Here is an 18,267-nt window from a genome sequence, read left to right as displayed (position 1 = left end):
CAAATACTTCGCAAATGAAAATAAACATATGGCAAATATGCACATGAAAACATGTTCAAGATCATTAGTAATTAGGGAAAGGCAAATTAAAATTATAATGAGATACTACTACATACCTATTTGAATAGATTTAAAAAAAAAAATAAAACACTGACATTACCAGCTCCTGAAGTGGATGCAGAAAAACTAGAATCCTCATACATTACTGGTGGGAATGCAAATTGTTATAAACTCTTTGAAAGCTGTTTGGAAGTTTCTAATAAAATTAAATATATACTAACCATATGACCCAGTAATTCAACTCCTGGACACTTATCTACATGAAATAAAAATTTTTGTTCATACAAAAACCTATATATGAATATTTATAGTATATTTATTCAAAATTGCTAAAAGCAATTTGTATGCCCCTTGGCTGGGAAATGGATAAAAATGATTGTGGAACCTCCATTCAATAAAATACTGCTCAGTGAAAAAAGAAAAGCAACTCCTGATACATGTAACAACATAGATAAATCTCAGATGTGTTATGCTGAGTGTAAGATACTACACTCAAAAAGCTGCTACATATACTTTAAAACTTCTACACATACTTAAAAACTTCATTTACATGGCATTCTGGAAAAGTCAAAACTACTGAGACAGAAAACTTGTTGTTTTCTGTTACTAGGGTCTGGGGCTGGGAGGAAAGATTGACCACAAAGCAGGGCATGGGAAATTTGAGGGGGGTGTTGGAACTGTCCTGTGTCTTGATTGTAATGGTGGTGATTACACAACTATACATAACTTTGCCAAATCTTGCAGGACTATATAAAAAAAGGGTGAGTTTCACTGTACGTACATTATAATTAAAAGTTAAAAAAAAACTTTTCATTTTCATACTGTCCTATTCAAGTTTTATGTTTTCTCTTTCATTTTCTCTTTAACATTTTCAACATATTTATGTTAAAATCTCTTCACATAGTTTTATTATTTCTACTTCTTGAGATATTTTACCTTCAGCAATGGGTTAAGTCCTATGTTGTAGTTCTACCAGCAAGTGCAGTCAGTGTGAATTTGAGCTCTGTGATGGCTAATCTTATGTGTCTACATGACTGAGCTAGGATGCCTAGATAGCTAATAAAACATTATTTCTGGATGTGTCTGCGAGGGTATTTCTGGAAGAGATTAGCATTTGAATCAGTAGACTAAGCATGAAAGATCTACCCTAATCAATGTGGGGAAGCATCATCCAATCCATCCAGCATCCAAACGGAATGAAATGGTATTGGAAGGGCAAAGCCTCTTTCTTCTTGAGTTGGAATATCCATCTTATTCTGCCCTAAGCCATTAGAGTTCCTGGTTCTCCGAACTTGGTACTTTGAGACACAGACCAATACCACCTCCACCTGCTTCCACCTCTTCCCAGGCTTTCAACTCCCCTGGTTCTCAGGCCTTCAGATTTGAACCGAATTACCCCACCAATTTCCCTGTTCTCTGGTGTACAAAGAGCATGTTGTGGGAATTTACAGCCTCTTTAGTTCTAATTCCCATAATAAGCTTCTTCTATAGCCATAAGTATTATATTTCTCTGGAGAACCCTGATTAATACAAACTCTGTATTTATTCAAAACACAAATTAGAGTTGCATATTCTAGCTCCTAATTTTTCCCACCCAAATACCTGGAAAATACCAGTTTCTTCCTATTGCTCCCAGTCCAGCAAACAGAGGGGTTTTTTTTTCTCTATTCCCACTTTCCTGAACATAGCAACCCTTACTAACTCAGTTTCAGTACCCCGATTTGCATGGATCCAATTCCTTATCACCTTTACACAAAGCCTCAATGGTCTGAGACCCCCATGAACCACCCAGCTTCAGTGATGGCTCACTACTCTGTCTGATTTCAGTCTTTGTTTCTGGCACCAAAGCTTTCCATTTATTGGATTCACATTCAAATATACATTTAAATAATTTTATATTTTTCTAGAATTTTTCTCTGTTTGTGTCCAGAAAGTGATTGGGTGGTATTTTATCAGTTAAGCCTTCCATCTTGACAAAGTCTCACGGCAATATTTCTTAATATAATTCTAATATCACTTTATTATGTTCATACACAAAAAGTGAGTTGAAACATTAAGTTAATTGCTTGAACATTTTGAAAAAGAAATGTTTGCCTTAATTTTGTCTTTAATTGGTGATCATATGACTTCAATCTACTAAATATTTCGTGGTTTAATAAAAATGTTGTTTTCATAGTGACTGATGATATATTATTTTTTAATACATTAGTAATCCATTAGGCCGATTCAAGATCAAACCAATAAAGTGCCACTGATGTAATCAATAAACAACTAGGACCTCTTTGTAACTCAGAGCTTAAGAAAATCTGAAAGATAAGCTGAGATGTATAAAGTATTCATATAATAAATGGATTTTTATCTGTTTTAGGTAATTCAAACTTGTAAACAGACTCATTCAATTTTAAATAGAAATGATTTAAAACAATGTTTATCTCCTGTTTGTTTTATTATTTTAAGAAAAATATATCTTAAATGAATAATGAATTGCCAAAGGACAGATAAGCTAATAATATTGTATAATAGATCACTCGATTTAGAACATCTAACTGGAAAAGCTGGAAATGAGAAGTTTAAAGTTCAAGGAGGTCTGAAATCTAACAAGCTTAATCAAAGGAAAAGATGTGAAATGTTCACAAAAAGGAGTCTGCAAAGCCACACACAGAAAGATTCTGCTAGTGTTGGAAAAGAATGGCAACTTTTTCCTATTAAGAAAAAATAAAAATAGGTCACATTGTTGACCTTGGCCATCCTCTGGCATAGTCATGTCACAGTCTTAACACAGAGCATAACATAAATGGCCAAAGACTCTCAACATGTGAGAACAATTTCTGAAAAGGGGGTAGGAAATCAATTCATACTAATTTTAACTCCCTCTTGTTTCTGCAAAGGCTTATCTTGATTTCTTCGTGAACTTTAACACTCTTAGTCTCCTTGACACAGTTCAGTCTTCATACAGTTCCCCTTAGACTACAAAAGAGATCACTGGACCATAGACAGTGCAACAGATAAACATGACCTATCTTGTACTGAAAACGAGTATGTCATACTGAGCTGAAAGAAAAGAATTATTCAGGGTAAATATTGTCCACATGATAGGACCAGATCACAGGCAGAAATACATTAAAGTTTGCCTTTCAAAATGGCATAGCAACTTTTTATACTTATCATCAAAAAGATCATCAGAAAACAGCTCTAAGCCTAATATTAAAGTAAATCTCACTCCAGTATCACTTGTCTAGTATTACAGAAGAGCTCACACATATGGAAGCAATCATTCAATCAATTAAAAAGAACTCATTAAATGAAAACTTTTGTCCATTTTTTGCTGAGCGCTATTGTGAAAATGAGAGAAGTATAAGAATATCTTATATTTCAATAATACTTTGTTGTTTAGAAAATACTTTATAGCTGTTCACATGGGAAAAGACTCAGTATGTAATCTGTTCCTTTTATTTTCCCTTTATGATAGTCACACACAGACATACACACACACACACACACACAAGCACACACACATGATTAAACAAAAGTAGAGAACACAAATCATATGTTAAGTTTATGAAGAGTTGGGAATAGGAATTTTATGAATTCCCATGTCCATAGGGATGGATAAGAAAAAAAAGACGTACTTGAATATTCCAAAATTCACTTCCTGAAAGAGAATGTCAAGAATTACTTAAAAAAAAACCTTTAATCTACATTCTATTCTTTGCCTCTAGTGTGAATAGATTCTATATTTACCAGTGAACCCATGAGCACTCTTCAGCCGTAAGAGGCAGACCCTCTGAGTGTACCAAATTTTACTAGTAACTCTCCCCACCATCAGTACCTCTACTTACACATCCATTTAGGAAATTAAGTTTTAAATATGCAGTATGACTTTATATCCTAATCTGGTAGCAGTTACATGATTTGTGTGCATTTGCCAAACTTATGGAACTACATTAAATGAAAGGTAAATATTACTCAATGTAAATTATATTTTAGGAAAAAAAAAGCAAAGAAGTGGTGAGATGTGGAGGCACTGTCGTGAAGAATCTGGATATAGTTACCCAAGCAAAAGCATTACAAATAGCTGTTGGGACAGATGAATGCTGGTGGGCTAACAAAGTCTAAGGGAAGTAGAGTTTATTCACCTTGTGGCATTTATCGAACTAGGGTCCAAAGAATGTTCATAGACACATAACATTCATGTGTTAGTTCACAGACATTAACATTACTGTTAGTGAACCATTCCCTAGTCTCCTAGTCTAGGTTAGACATCTTAAAAATATCTGATTTTCCCAGGCATGGTGCCTCACGCCTGTAATCCCCAGCACTTTGGGAGGCCGAGTCGGGTGGATCACGAGGTCAAGAGATCAAGACCATCCTGGCCAACATGGTGAAACCCCGTCTCTACTAAAAATAAAATAAATAATTTTCAAAAATTAGCTTGGCATGGTGGCACACTCCTGTAGTCTTAGCTACTCAGGAAGCTGAGACAGGAGAACTGCTTGAACCTGGGAGGTGGAGGTTGCAGTGAGCCGAGATCACGCCACTGCACTCCAGCCTGGTGATAGCATGAGACTCCAACTCAAAAAAAAAAAAAAAAAATTTGATTTGTAAAGACAAGCCCCATGTCTTTATTATTTTATCTTCAAGCATCTAGAAGAGTGGTACATTAAAACATACATCAAAAGCACAGATATATGAATAAACAGGAGATTAATAATAAATAGTTGTATAATCCTAAATTTCTGTCAAAAAACGAAGGCATCAGTCTAGTTTAGTGTGGTAATAATTCTTAGTTAAGTAAAAGTTTATGAAGAGAAGATATTAGGTACCCTGTAACAGCATGTTTTCAATCAGAAGTTAATGGATTCAGTGTTGCCTCAGTAATTACTTGGTTTGAGAAGAAATCATTCTAGAAATCTACTATGTTCCATACCATCTCTAATTTTGGGAATCTGATTAATAGATACAGTTTTATGGAGAAATGAGCATTAAAGAATGGGCTGAATTTGAACAGTAAGAAAGAAGTGCATTCCAGAGTAGGGAACATATACCAAGGTATGAATATCTCAGTTGTTCTGCAGTGAAAGGGAAATAAATCACTAAAGTTAAACATGAGAAATAATGAAAAACTCACAAACTGTTAACAGAATTCAGTGTTGTTTCTTTATGATCACTACATATTGACAACCTAGAGTGGAATAATAGTGTAGTAGTTAAATTCATACTCTCTACAGCCAAAGTGCCTGCATTCTGATTTCATTTCTGACACCAAATCTCTTGGGTAAAGTCTTTCAACTCTCAGTACCTCAGTTTCCATGCCTAAAATATAGGCACAAAAAAGTACTGATCCTATGAAGTGGTTCTACTGGTTAAATAATTTAATACATGTAAATTACTTAGAACAGTAACTGGTATATTTTCGTGTTCAGTAAATATTATCATTTAATTTAAGGCCACAAGACATTTCCCATGAAGGTTAGATACGTCTTTCAACATTTAACAAAATTAAACTCAGTCTTTTCGAAGCCAGAATTATAACAACTTACTTCCACTTTAAGACAGGTTCCAGTATTGTAACACAATCTTATTTACCTTAGTATGAGACTCAACTTCATAAAAGTAAAAGGAAGACTCTAATTCCTCTGAGTATACTCCATGCATTCCCATTGATGGCATTTAAGAATCCCAAGTACAGTTACACTAGAATTAAATTGTGCTAAGCAATGGGTAGCTCCTGAAAGCAATATATCTCTAGAAAAAGCCATGTCCCTGCTCTGCTTTAAAAAAAAAAAAAAAAAAAAAGTAACAAAAACTGTTTAAAAATGCTAAAAACTTATTTCTAAATCGCATTGCACATGAGCCATTGGCTTTGTTTGTTGCCTTGAACTAGATTTATTCAAAGAAGTAACTGAAATATTAATTTGATCTGTGACTTGGAAAATGTTTCTCAATAAAAATATTCAAAAGCCTGACTGCTTCTCAGCTCTCAGATGAATTAAGATTTAACTCTGACATGAATTGAACCTCTCTCTGGGGATGCTTCTCTTTAGGGGGCTGAGATCACAGAGTTCATCCTTATGGCACTAGCAGCTCTTTGATTTTTGTCAGGAGGCCTGCCACCAGAGCGCAATGCATAGCAACATCAGGGTATGTCTCCCATGTTCCCTAATGAAAAGCTAGCCTGGAGACAGGGGCAGGTTGGAGGGTAAATTTCAAAGAGGGGAAAGGTCAGTTCTTGGTCAAAGTGTGAAGAGATTATGAAAGAAAGAAAACTTCGAAAATAAAGCATTAACATAAATTACTGAAAACAGCCTTTCAAGTCTTATAGAAAAAGATGAAGCAATGCTACCATGATAAAGGCTCCCCTTTTTAAAGGATGTATCCATCTTTGTCCTCTTCTTATTACTTCAGAAAATTACCAGAAATGTCGATGGATGCTTCTATTTGAGTTTCTTAAAGAAAACTTTACGGTTATTGAAATTTAAAAGATCCCACCTCTTTAAATCAGAAAGGTGTAAGGTCATGGTTAGCTTTCTGGGAAAAAAATAAAATCTGTAACTTTGCCAGGAGAACAGCCTTTACTAATGGAGGGGGAAATGGTAAAATTGACATAACATTATAACATAAACTGATCAGTTTAAAGAGATAGAGACATCCATCAGTGTCAATAATCTGGTAAAATTAATAATCTATAAGTAAACTAGGTAATTATTTTTCCAAAATGAAGGTTTTTGGGGACCTAAAACATCTACTGTCTACACAGTTCAAAGGAATAAAATAACCAGCCAATCTCCATTTACACCACTGATCCACTGGAATGAATGATAGAAGAACAAAACTACATAGAAAGATCAAGAAACAAAAACTCAGCTAAGCATAAAGAATATGGCAAATATTTCAGGTCTTTGCAGGCGAGAAGTCAATACCAGCGGTTCCCAGAACACTGAGTTTTGGTCTCAGGGCCCCCTTGGACTCATAAAAATTACTAAAGATCCCAAAGACCATTTGTTTATATGGATTATATCCTTCAATATTTGATATTTTAGAAATAAACCTAAAAAAAATTTATTAGTTCACTTTGCAAAAAACAATAAACTCATTATATTTAACATAAACAACATCTATTTTTAACAAAAATTCCTATATTTTCCCAAACAAAAAAAATGAGAATGACATCTTACACTTTTGAAAATTGCTTTTAATATCTAGTTTAGTAAAGACAGCTGAATTTTATGTTTCTGTATTCAATTTGTTGTGATATCTTCATTTTGATTAAAAATATCAGGAAAATATGTTCTTATACAGAAATGTAATAGGACAGGGAAAAAGTATTTTAATAATCTTTTCAGACACATTTAGGTATTCTTCTTTGGTATACACTGATACATGACAAATGGCAGTTTCTGTAAGGTTAGTTGCAATGTGGACTCTGAAATCATATCAGTGAATTTTCCATACACTGGTATATTGAAATCAATGGGTCAATGTTAAATTTTGAATGGTTCTTTCACCCATCTATGATTTATATCATCATGCACTAGTCGTTTGGAAAATAATGGCTTACTGAGTTATGTAGATCTTCCATTACAAAATACATTTTAAAAATCACATTGATTAATATCACCACCAATCTCAATAGAAAATAACTATTGAGAAGCTGTCAAGCTCACAGTAGTGGATACAAATTTTCCAGAGACTTATTTTTTTCTCAAAAGCTTAAATTTTATTATTGGCAACAAATACTGTGAGTTGTTTTCCTTGAAGCAATAGTTTCATTTCATTCATTATCAAGAAAAAATATTGCCAGATATCCAATTCTACATAATCATAGTTTGTCAGTCATTCTTTCAAATAAAAATGATATGCCATGAAAAAAGGTGTCTAGTTCAGCTCACTTCTCAAATAACTGTATAAGTGCTTTTTCTCAAGGCTTACTCTGTTTGAGTATGCAGCAAAAGTGCTTTATAAGTACTTCCTGTCTTGTCACACAGAATATTAAAAAACTAGTACTCAAGCATCAAGATTTAATCAAAATAATAAGTGTTACATTTTCATCAAGAACATTCTATGTGAAACCACTTTGCTTTCTTTTTACTGAGTCCAGTTTGGTACTACTGCCTGGATTTATGCCACAGTGCCAGCACTTTTACCCACCATTGCTTTTGCACCATCAGTGCAAATGTCAACACAAAGAAATAAGCAAAGTGCAGTCAGTCTTCTGTATCTATTGGTTCTGCACCACAAGATTTCAACCAGCTACAGACTGAAAATATTTGGAAAAAATAATACAAGAATAAAAAATAATACAAATAAAAACAATACAGTGCAACAACTATTTATATAGCATTTACATTGCATGAGGTATTATAAGTAACATAGAGCATATGGGCGATGTGTATAAGTTATATGCAAATACTATGCCATTTTATACAAGGGGCTTAAACATCCAACGGATTTTCATATTCTTGGGGGATGAGGAGACAGAGTGGGGAATGGGGGTGTTCTGGAACCAATCCCTTGCAGAAACCGAGGGATGACTATAATGGCTTAGTGTTATTATAAAGGTATTTTTCAGTTCACAAACTCCCTGAAATTGTTCTGTAGACATCCAGAGGTCCACAGACCGTGTTTTGAAAACTGATAAAATAGAGAATTGCTTATTCCTTGGTTAAAGCTCAAGGAATAAGCAAGAACTGTGAGAGTCTGAGTAAGAAGCAGGGCCAATCTCTGACGACAGCCAAAGGCTCCTCTAACGATTGCACTTGTAAATTAGAAGGGAAATCTCTGTACTGTAGGTAGTGGTCATATCCTGAAGGAAGTCAAATATGCATTTAACTTTTTTAAACTCATGTCTTGAGGAGAATAAAGAGAATTGGTTACAACTGATTGAATATAACTGTATTCACAAGGTTAAGAATAATTTCAGTCAAAATTAGAACAGGAAGTCTCTAGACTTGAGAAAGAATGTCTTCCAAAAAAGAGAAAGGTTATTATTATACTACTTTTATTGTATTTTTTCCAAATATTTTTGAAAGATTCTAAGATGTTTAAGTCCCTTGTATAAAATGGCATGGTATTTGCATATAACCTATGTAGATTCCCCCATATGTTTAAAATTATCTCTAGATTATAATACCTAATGAAATGTAAATGCTATATAAATAGTTGCTGTACTGTATTGTTTTCATTTTTTTCCTGCTGTACTATTTTTTATTATATTTTTTCCAAATATTTTAGAAAGATTCATTCAATAGGTAGAATGAGTAACGAGCTAGGGATACGATCAAATGGCTAATGTGCTGCTTATCTTAACAAGGAAAGAAAGATGAATCCAGATATAAAAGAAAAACAAAAACCAGAAAAGAAATTCTGATCCAAATAAGAAGCAAACTCAGTAACGTATTATTTTGAGCCATCAATGGAAAGAAAAAATAGATAATCCATTTTGTCTGATGCCAGGAAATTTCTCCTTTGAGTTGCTGAGGGATTTTGACTCTGGATTTGTAGAGAAGGAAATATTTACATAGTTATAATGATAACTAGATCTAGATCTAATTAACCAATAGACAAGATTTCAATATGGCTGCTGAAAAACATGCAAATATTATCAATATTGGAGATGCCAAGCAGAAATGATGGGAAGAAATGGTAGAAGGCCTAAGAATATCCTCAGTGATGGGGAGTTGAGAGATGCAATAAGATCAATAAGAAACACAGGGAAACTACTATGCATTGAAGTGACGGATTATTTAAAGTTACAAAGTTAAAGTTAAGAAGACATTTTTAAAATCATGCAACTGTCACAAATTGGGAAACGTAAGAGGGACCGGTATTGTGAATGAGCTAAATTTTCTTACATATGCTGAGTCAACAGATAAGGCTTAAATGTGCTAAATCAAGAAGCTGGGATGTAGGCCAGGTATAGTGGCTCACACCTGTAATCCCAGCAGTTTGGGAAGCTGAAGTGGGCAGACCACTTGAGCTTAGGAGTCTGAGACCAGCTTGGGCAACATGGCAAAACCCTGTCTCTACAAAAATTAGCCAGGCAATGGTGGGATGCACCTGTGGTCCCAGCTACTCAGGAGGCTGAAGTGGGTGGGAGGCAGGCTTGGGTTTGGAAGGCAGAGGTTGCAGTGAACCAAGACCACACTACTGCACTCCAGACTGAATGACAGAGGGAGATACTCAATAAAAAAAAAAAAAAAGAAAAAGAAAAAAAGAAAGAAATTAGGATATAAATTGTATTAGTCAAACAGCTTTAATATTCGATAACTATTATGACATAGACACATAATGATCAGAACAGAAGTCTATATTCAGAATGGATGCTGACTGGGACACACTGGCTACATATCACCTCTGTTTTTAAAAAAGAATTAGGGAGGTAATAACTGAAGAAAGACAGGAACAAGCCAAAAGGTGGGCAGGGTTGAGCAGAACTGTTGCTTTTTATTAAACACCCTTTTGCGCTGTTTTAATTGTTACTATATGCATGTATTACTATGATAAGTAATTGTAAATTATGAGTATCATGTTTCCACCCTATCCACAATTAGCACTGTTTAAAAACTATGCTACTATTCTCTGAAGTATATAAGCAATTGATGTCTAATAGAATCAATCAATAAAATGTGAAGATAAATGTTTTCTTGATTTAGTAGCAGTTTTTAAAAGTCTCTATTGTATTTTTACATACATTCTCAAAAATACATGAAGGAATTACTTCAACTGTTAATCTGGGAGATAATTTATAATTTTAATTTCTTTCCCATGACGACAGGGAAACAATGGAAAACAGCCTAAAACATGTAGGTTATCGCTAGGGCACATTTCTTTAAAAGTTATTAACATTTTTGAGCAATAGGAGATTCTCTTAGCAAAATTAAAGATTATATTGTGAATTTTATTTTACTTTAATGAATGGGCCCTGACAAGCCATAAGTTTTATCTATATGGCACAGTTAACTATCCTTTCTGTTCTTCAGATCACCATGAGAATAAGAGACCTACAATAATTACATGTTGTATTTTGAGGACATTGCTTCACTTGAATTTATGATTAGTACAATTAGTCACAGATATTGTTGGCTGCAACAAGTAAGTCTATGAAAAAGAATCTTCCAAATAACATAGATGCCTATGCTAAGGATTGTCTGATGTTGGACTAATTCATTCTGAAGGCATATGAAGTCAGTATGGATAGTTAATTGTACTGTAAGATCAAAATGTAGAATTTACTTTCAATTTTCAGACATTCCAAAACCCAGAAATTTGTAGAATTGTGTGTATATTAATAAAAATGAAAAAAAATTGTATCTATTAGACAGTTGTTACATTATAAGATATAAGGGGGTGGGGAGGTCTCAGAACACTTGGGTTCATTTGGAGAAGGACTTGACACAGAACAGTTTCAAAGGCACAGCCCATTTAGCCAAACACCTCCACCTTAAATCAACTTCCTCACTCTGTATAAGAATATCTTTGTGCAGTATTTTGGATCTTCAGGGTCAAATAGTATTTCAGGCCATAGAATGCTCTTCTTTTGTGTGTTTTAAACATTCGAATAGTAGTTCCTTCTTTGTTTATGTTTACTACAAGTTTTGGTAGATCCTATAGGCTATAAATATACTATAATATTTATACATAGTGTGATAATACATATCAGAAAAAAACGTAAAATTTCTACATGTATGCACATAATGTTAACTTCATTAGAAACAGGAAAAAGTCTTACTAAAGTGAGAAATATTGAATTATTCAAATCAAATAGATTTGTGTTTGTAGACTTAAGTCTTCAACAGCCTAATAAAAGCAAAGATAGTTAATAATTCAGGGCTTTGATTATCTTTAATCAGCTGGGTGAACTTTTGAGCCTATAAAATTTATATAAATATATACAAATTTTGAAAGACTATTACTGAGGCCTGTATGTTATTTTAAATACTGATTAAGTCTTGGGTTATATATCAAAACCATCAGTTGTAGCAAACATATGTAACTATCCATACTGACTTCAGATACCTTCAGAATAAATTAGTCCAACATCAGAAAATCCTTAGTTTTTAGAGTTAGTATAAGTTTATTAGTTAAAGCAACAAAGTTACATAAATCATACACACTAAAACATTTCATCTGGAAATATAAAGTAAAGTCCTTAAGCTCTTATGGCACATTAAATAAATGTGTATTAAAAACTATTATAGCCAGTTAGTGGCTCATGACTGTAATCCCAGCATTTTGGAAGGTTGAGGTAGGATAGGAGGATCATCTTGAGGCCAGGAGTTTCAGACCAGTCTGAGCCATATAAGAAGACTCCATCTCTACAAAAATTTAATACACACACACACACACACACACACACACACACACACAAACGCATGCACACACAATAAACCTCATTATTTCTACCTAAGAATGCAAATTTAATGCACTAGCTTTTCCCCCATGCATTCAATTATTTATTCATCATTCATCCTATAAATATTTATTGAGCTCCCTGCTCTTACACTATTGTAGAGAAGGCAGAGACATAAAACATATGGCCATAATACTGCGTGATAAGTACTCTTGGTTATTTACCAAGTTAGGCCACTCACAGAAATTAATAAGGTTAATTACAAAAGTCCCTCAATAATTTTACCTCTAAAGTAACTGAGTTTTTTAAAAAGTTGCCTGCATTAGCTTCATTATACTATAAAAGAAATGGCAAGTGAAAAACTCTAGAATTATTATATTTACATTAAGGAAAACCAGGCAAGATGCCTATCTTCTCAACTTCATATTCATTTAATGGACAACCATACTTCATCTTTTTTTCAGTTATAGAAATTCTTGAAAGGCATTATAACTAGATCATTTTAATAAGAGAGAAGACCATCATATAGAAAATGACTAAATTATTCTCAGTTTAGGATTTCACTATTTATTTATTCATTTATTTATTTATTTTTGCCTCAGGCTTTGGGGACATTAAGGCCATGTTATAAATCCTGGTCACTGCTTTTTCTAAAGAGCAAAAATGAGAGTTTATTAGCATCTCAGTGGTTGCCTCAATAATGACAAAACAGTTGCTCATTACTGCTCATTAGTTTCATATTAGATTCATTTGCAATAGCAATACATCTTCTATTCATACTCGATTGCAAAACAACAGATATGATTTGACACCTGCTGTAAAACAGAATTCATTAGATAGTAATAATACAAATAGAAATTCAGAAGCTGGACTTTTATTTGCTTCTGTGATGACTCTGTATAAGAAAATGCCTTTGAAATCATCTAGGCTAGAATAAGATAAATATGCACAGCAGCTGATCAGGTTTTCAAATACTGAATTCTCTGTTTTTCTATCTACAACAATGTTCTATACACATAATGTAATATTTTAATGAGTGGCATAATTTCCAAAATAATGAACCACTTCTTACTATACAGATGAAATGAAATATTAAATTAGAGAAGCATATTGAATATAAAAAGGAGCCCGAGACAGTTTTTAAACTGTAGGATAAACTAAACTATTTTTTCATACATTTCATACTTTTTTCATACATTTACGCCTTAATCCATGAAGAATAATCAGGTTTCAAAGTGTACCTAATCATTCCTCTTGATATTCAATTATGTTTCCTTACTTGAACAAATACTTGTGGCTATTTCCACAGTCACCACATACAATGAAAGAAGAATGTTTAACTATTATTATTTTGTTTGGATTCGTGCACCCTAAATCACCAAAATGCAGTCACAAATTCAAAATGAAATAACTGTTTCTGCTTTTCTGAGAGTTTTAGAAGGAAAATCTAATGTACTTTGTTTCATGTAAGAATTAATCTTCTGCATTTCTACAGAAAATAAAAACATTAACCAGTCCTTTAAAATATATGAGTTGGCCCATTGTGGTGCCTCACGCTTGTAATCCCAGCACTTTGGGAGGACAAGGCAGGCTGATCACTTGAGGTGAGGAGTTTGTGACCAGTCTGCCCAACATGGTGAAAACCCATCTCTATTAAAAATACAAAAATTAGCCAGGTGTGTTGGCACACTCCTATAATCCCAGCTACTTGGGAGGCTGAGGCAGGAGAATTGCTTGAACCCGGGAGGCGGAGGTTGCAGTGAGCCGAGATCGCGCCACTGCACTCCAGCCTGGGTGACAGAGCAAGACTCTGTCTTAATAGTAATAATAATAATAATAATAATAATAATAATAATAATAATAATGAGTCATTGGAGACTTTCTTTTGTTCCATTCCACAACCTCTTTTTAGTTATTTACAATATTCCAGGGACATTAAGATCATGATATTCATACCTTTGTGGGACTAGAATTTAACAACAATATCGATTCTGTCAGATTACAAATTCCAATGAATCTAAACAATGGTTGAATTCCTACCATATTGCACAAACCTAGAACATGGTAGCAACTCAATAAATATTTATTAAATGAATTAATGAATGAGTGCTGTAAAAGAGAAGATAGAGAACAATAATACCTGCTCTTTGGTTGCATATAATTCTGGTGAGGAAGTAAATCTCAAGAGATATTTAAAATAAAAGTAAAGACTGGGTGTGGTGGCTCATGCCTGCAAACTCGACACTTTGGGAGGCTGTGGTGGATCACCTGAGATCAGGGGTTCAAGACCAGCCTGGCTAACATAGTGAAACCCCGTTGCTACTAAAAATACAAAAAATTAGCCAGGTGTGGTGGTGCGTGCCTGTAGTCCCAGCTACTCAGGAGGCTGAGGCAGAATTGCTTGAACCCGAGAGGCAGAGGTTGCAGTGAGCTGAGACTGCACCATTGCACTCCAGCTTGGGCAACAAGAGTGAAACTCCATCTCAAAAAAATAAAATAAAATAAAATAAAATCAGTATGTGTGAGCATAGGTAGTGGAGACCACACTTATTTTGAGAATGAAGAAAAATGGAGAGATCACCATAAGCTGAAACTGCAGAGAATTTTTTTTTTAATCACATGGTTATATATCTTTATCCAAGCTCTGAAGGCTGAGCTGAATTTGCAGAGGTAGAAGCTCAGAAACAAATATTTTAGGCTAGGGAAAAGAATTGGTCTAAGTTTAAAGGTAGAAATGAGCATAGGAAATACTGATGCTATCCTCAATAGGTATTTTACAATATAAAGTTTGTAAATGTATTTTCACAGATACACTGCCTATTTTCAGACATTAGAATAATGCTGTTACAACTGTTAAAGCATGCTTCATTTTGTGTTTGGAAATGAATCTGCTAAAATCATAAAATATACCATTTGCATGCAGACGTGTAGAAAGAAAATCAGCTCAGGGTCATGATGCCCAGCAAGTAAATTCATGCCACTTATACACAATAGTGTTGGAAGTTAAATTGTCGAAAATTAGTTAATGATTCTAGTGTTAGTATGTACACTACAATTTAGGTAAATAAACTCAAATTCAAACAGGTATATTCTCAAAAAGTAAAATTTCCATCCTTATAATTGACCATAACAAACATATACATAAACTAAGCTTTACAATAATCAAAGCCTTAAGTAAATGTTACATTCTATAAGAGATAATTATTTTGTAATAGAAAGCAGATCACAGGAGAGCTTCTTGCCCTTCTTGCTTAAAAAAGAAAATCCAAGCAGAAATTCAAGTTTAAAAATGACAAAATAAAGGTTCCATAGAAAGGCAAGTTATGTAACTTGACTGCTTACTATTATTTATTCCTTGGGTCTTTATAACAACTGACTTAAAATCACATTTCAGCATTTTTTTGTTTTTAAAACACCTGGCTTTAGCACCATCAGGAAAATTATTTTATGTTTTTTAAAATTCATGAATATGTATCAATATTATCTCTATTATTTATTTTTATCAGTTAATGTCAAATATAGAGTTTCCAGGGTTAGCACATAAAAATATAGGATGCACAGTTAAATCTGAATTTCAGAAAACTGCAAATTATTTTTAGCATAATTATATTCCATGCAATATTTTGAGCACAGTTTTACTATAAAATTATTGTTTTTCTGAAATCTGACTGGATGTCCTCTACATTTTCTGGCAATTTTAGTATTAAACAGTGCATTGCATTCTCAAAAGCAATTGTTTCTACAACCTTCTTTTCTTCTCATCAAATACCATGGTGTCTTGTGACCTGTGATTTGTTATAATTCTAATCCAGGCTGAATCAAGGCAGTTGGTATTTACACATTTTTCCCACACAAAATTATGTTTTCTAATAATTGTTTACTATAACTTGTTTACTATAACTATTTAGATCTTGTCACTGAGGCCTTCTTATAGATTGAAATCTTAATGTTATTTATATTTGCGCTATTTAGAACAAATAGATAGCATTCCTAATTCCAGACTGCCATTTTGCATATATTAGGAAATGCTTTCTCTCTTTAATTCAAAGATTAATAGCTTTTGACTCTTACTCAGAATCCTGTGTTTAACAGTAAGAATCAACTCTTCTCTTTTCTTCTTACTCATTCTCAATCTCTGGCTCTCTTTTTACTATGTCTCTTTTTCTTTCACACATACATACATGTATACAGCACACACACACTAACACACACATCCTGATATACCAGAATCTATGGGATTATAATATGCTTTTATAGTTCCAACCAAGGTAGTTCTTGAAGCCATAGAGGTACTAAGCCACTGTGTATTATCTGAAGATGTGATATGATTTGCATGACTTTTCTAAAATGTATTACTAAGTGATTCAGTGACTAAGTCTATTTCATTCTTTCAGGACTTGTAAATGAGCCTCTTACCAAAAGCTTTTTATTAGAATGGCAATTGACTGTTTTTCTAATCTGTTACTGCAATGATTTTAGCCTGTGAAACAAATCTAGGCATTATTCTGAAATAATGAGTGACGTTTGAAATAAAGAAGTTTAAACCTGAGTTTCAAAAAAAATCAAACAAGTACATCCTCGGACAGCCATGTGTCATTTGTTTTGGATTTTGTTCATAAAAGCAAATAATCTATTCCTTTAATATTCCTCAAAAATGGTTAACTTTTTAAACTATGTCCTCTGCCAGAGAAAAGTATACTCAACACAAAGAATATAGATTTCCCTTTCATATGTGTGGTAATTTTTCTCTACCTAACATTTTATGAGTTCTTTCAATAAAACAGGCAACTAGGGTAAATGTATTGTTTAGTGAAATATCAAAAAATCCTGAAGTTGATCAGGCATTATTGAGACATATACTAGTTCTTCCAGTATAGTGGAAGATCATTTGAAACTGTATTAAATAATCACCTATCAAATTCTCAGCAGTTACAGTGAATGTAGAGACTTAACAGTCCAGTTAGCTGGTCATTATTCTAATTCCAGGGACCAGTTAGTGGCCCATTTACTCTAATTTCACACTTGAAAGGTAAAGAAATGTACAAACATTTAGGTGTTAACATTCACGCAATGAAGAAAAAAGGCTTGCAATTTTAATTATCATCTAGAAAATACTAAGTTTTGTCCAATTATATGACTATATAATTAGCCAGGTCAGTCTGTAGGGATTTAGATGCAAAAACTATTTTGTCAGGAAACCATGCTTACACAGGGATTAACTTAATAACAGAAACAATATCTAAGAAGATAAAGATATTAACATTTAAAATGTTATCAAAATAGATTGCTTTCTTCTAAAAATGTAGAATCTTCCATGGTTACAAGAGTTATACAAGCTCATAATGGAAAATTTCAAAATTATAGAAAGCATGTAGATTAAAATGAAAATTTCTTAGTCTAGCACTTCTTAGAAATCTCTTGCTTTTTGAAAAAGTTGTTTCTGGTCTTCTAAATATTGATATTTTTATAAAATTGGGATTATATGTGGCTTTTAATAATAAGATAAATAAAATTTAAAAGACAATGGGTAAAGTAAAAAACTTTACTTTACCTAACTGAGACCTAACTGAAGAAATGTTAAGATGCAAAACTAATCTGTTGAAATGACATAAAAATGCAAGAAGAAGAAAAGTATAAAACATATATAAGATAAAAAGACATGGAAGAATTATTGAGAGGGTCAGTAAAAACATTCAATGAGATAGGAGGTAAACATTTTCTCACTTTGGTAGGGTGTCTACTGTTAAAGCAAGGACATTGATTCGGAAAGAATAGGATCCTGTAAGTTGGAAGACCCAGATGAAGCTAGGGACATTAAGCTCCTAAATTCTGATGAGACTTCTTTGACAGTAGACAAG

This window comes from Macaca mulatta, chromosome 13 (assembly GCF_049350105.2).
Source record: "Macaca mulatta isolate MMU2019108-1 chromosome 13, T2T-MMU8v2.0, whole genome shotgun sequence".
NCBI lineage: Eukaryota > Metazoa > Chordata > Mammalia > Primates > Cercopithecidae > Macaca > Macaca mulatta.
Note: the sequence above shows the minus strand (reverse complement) of the source record.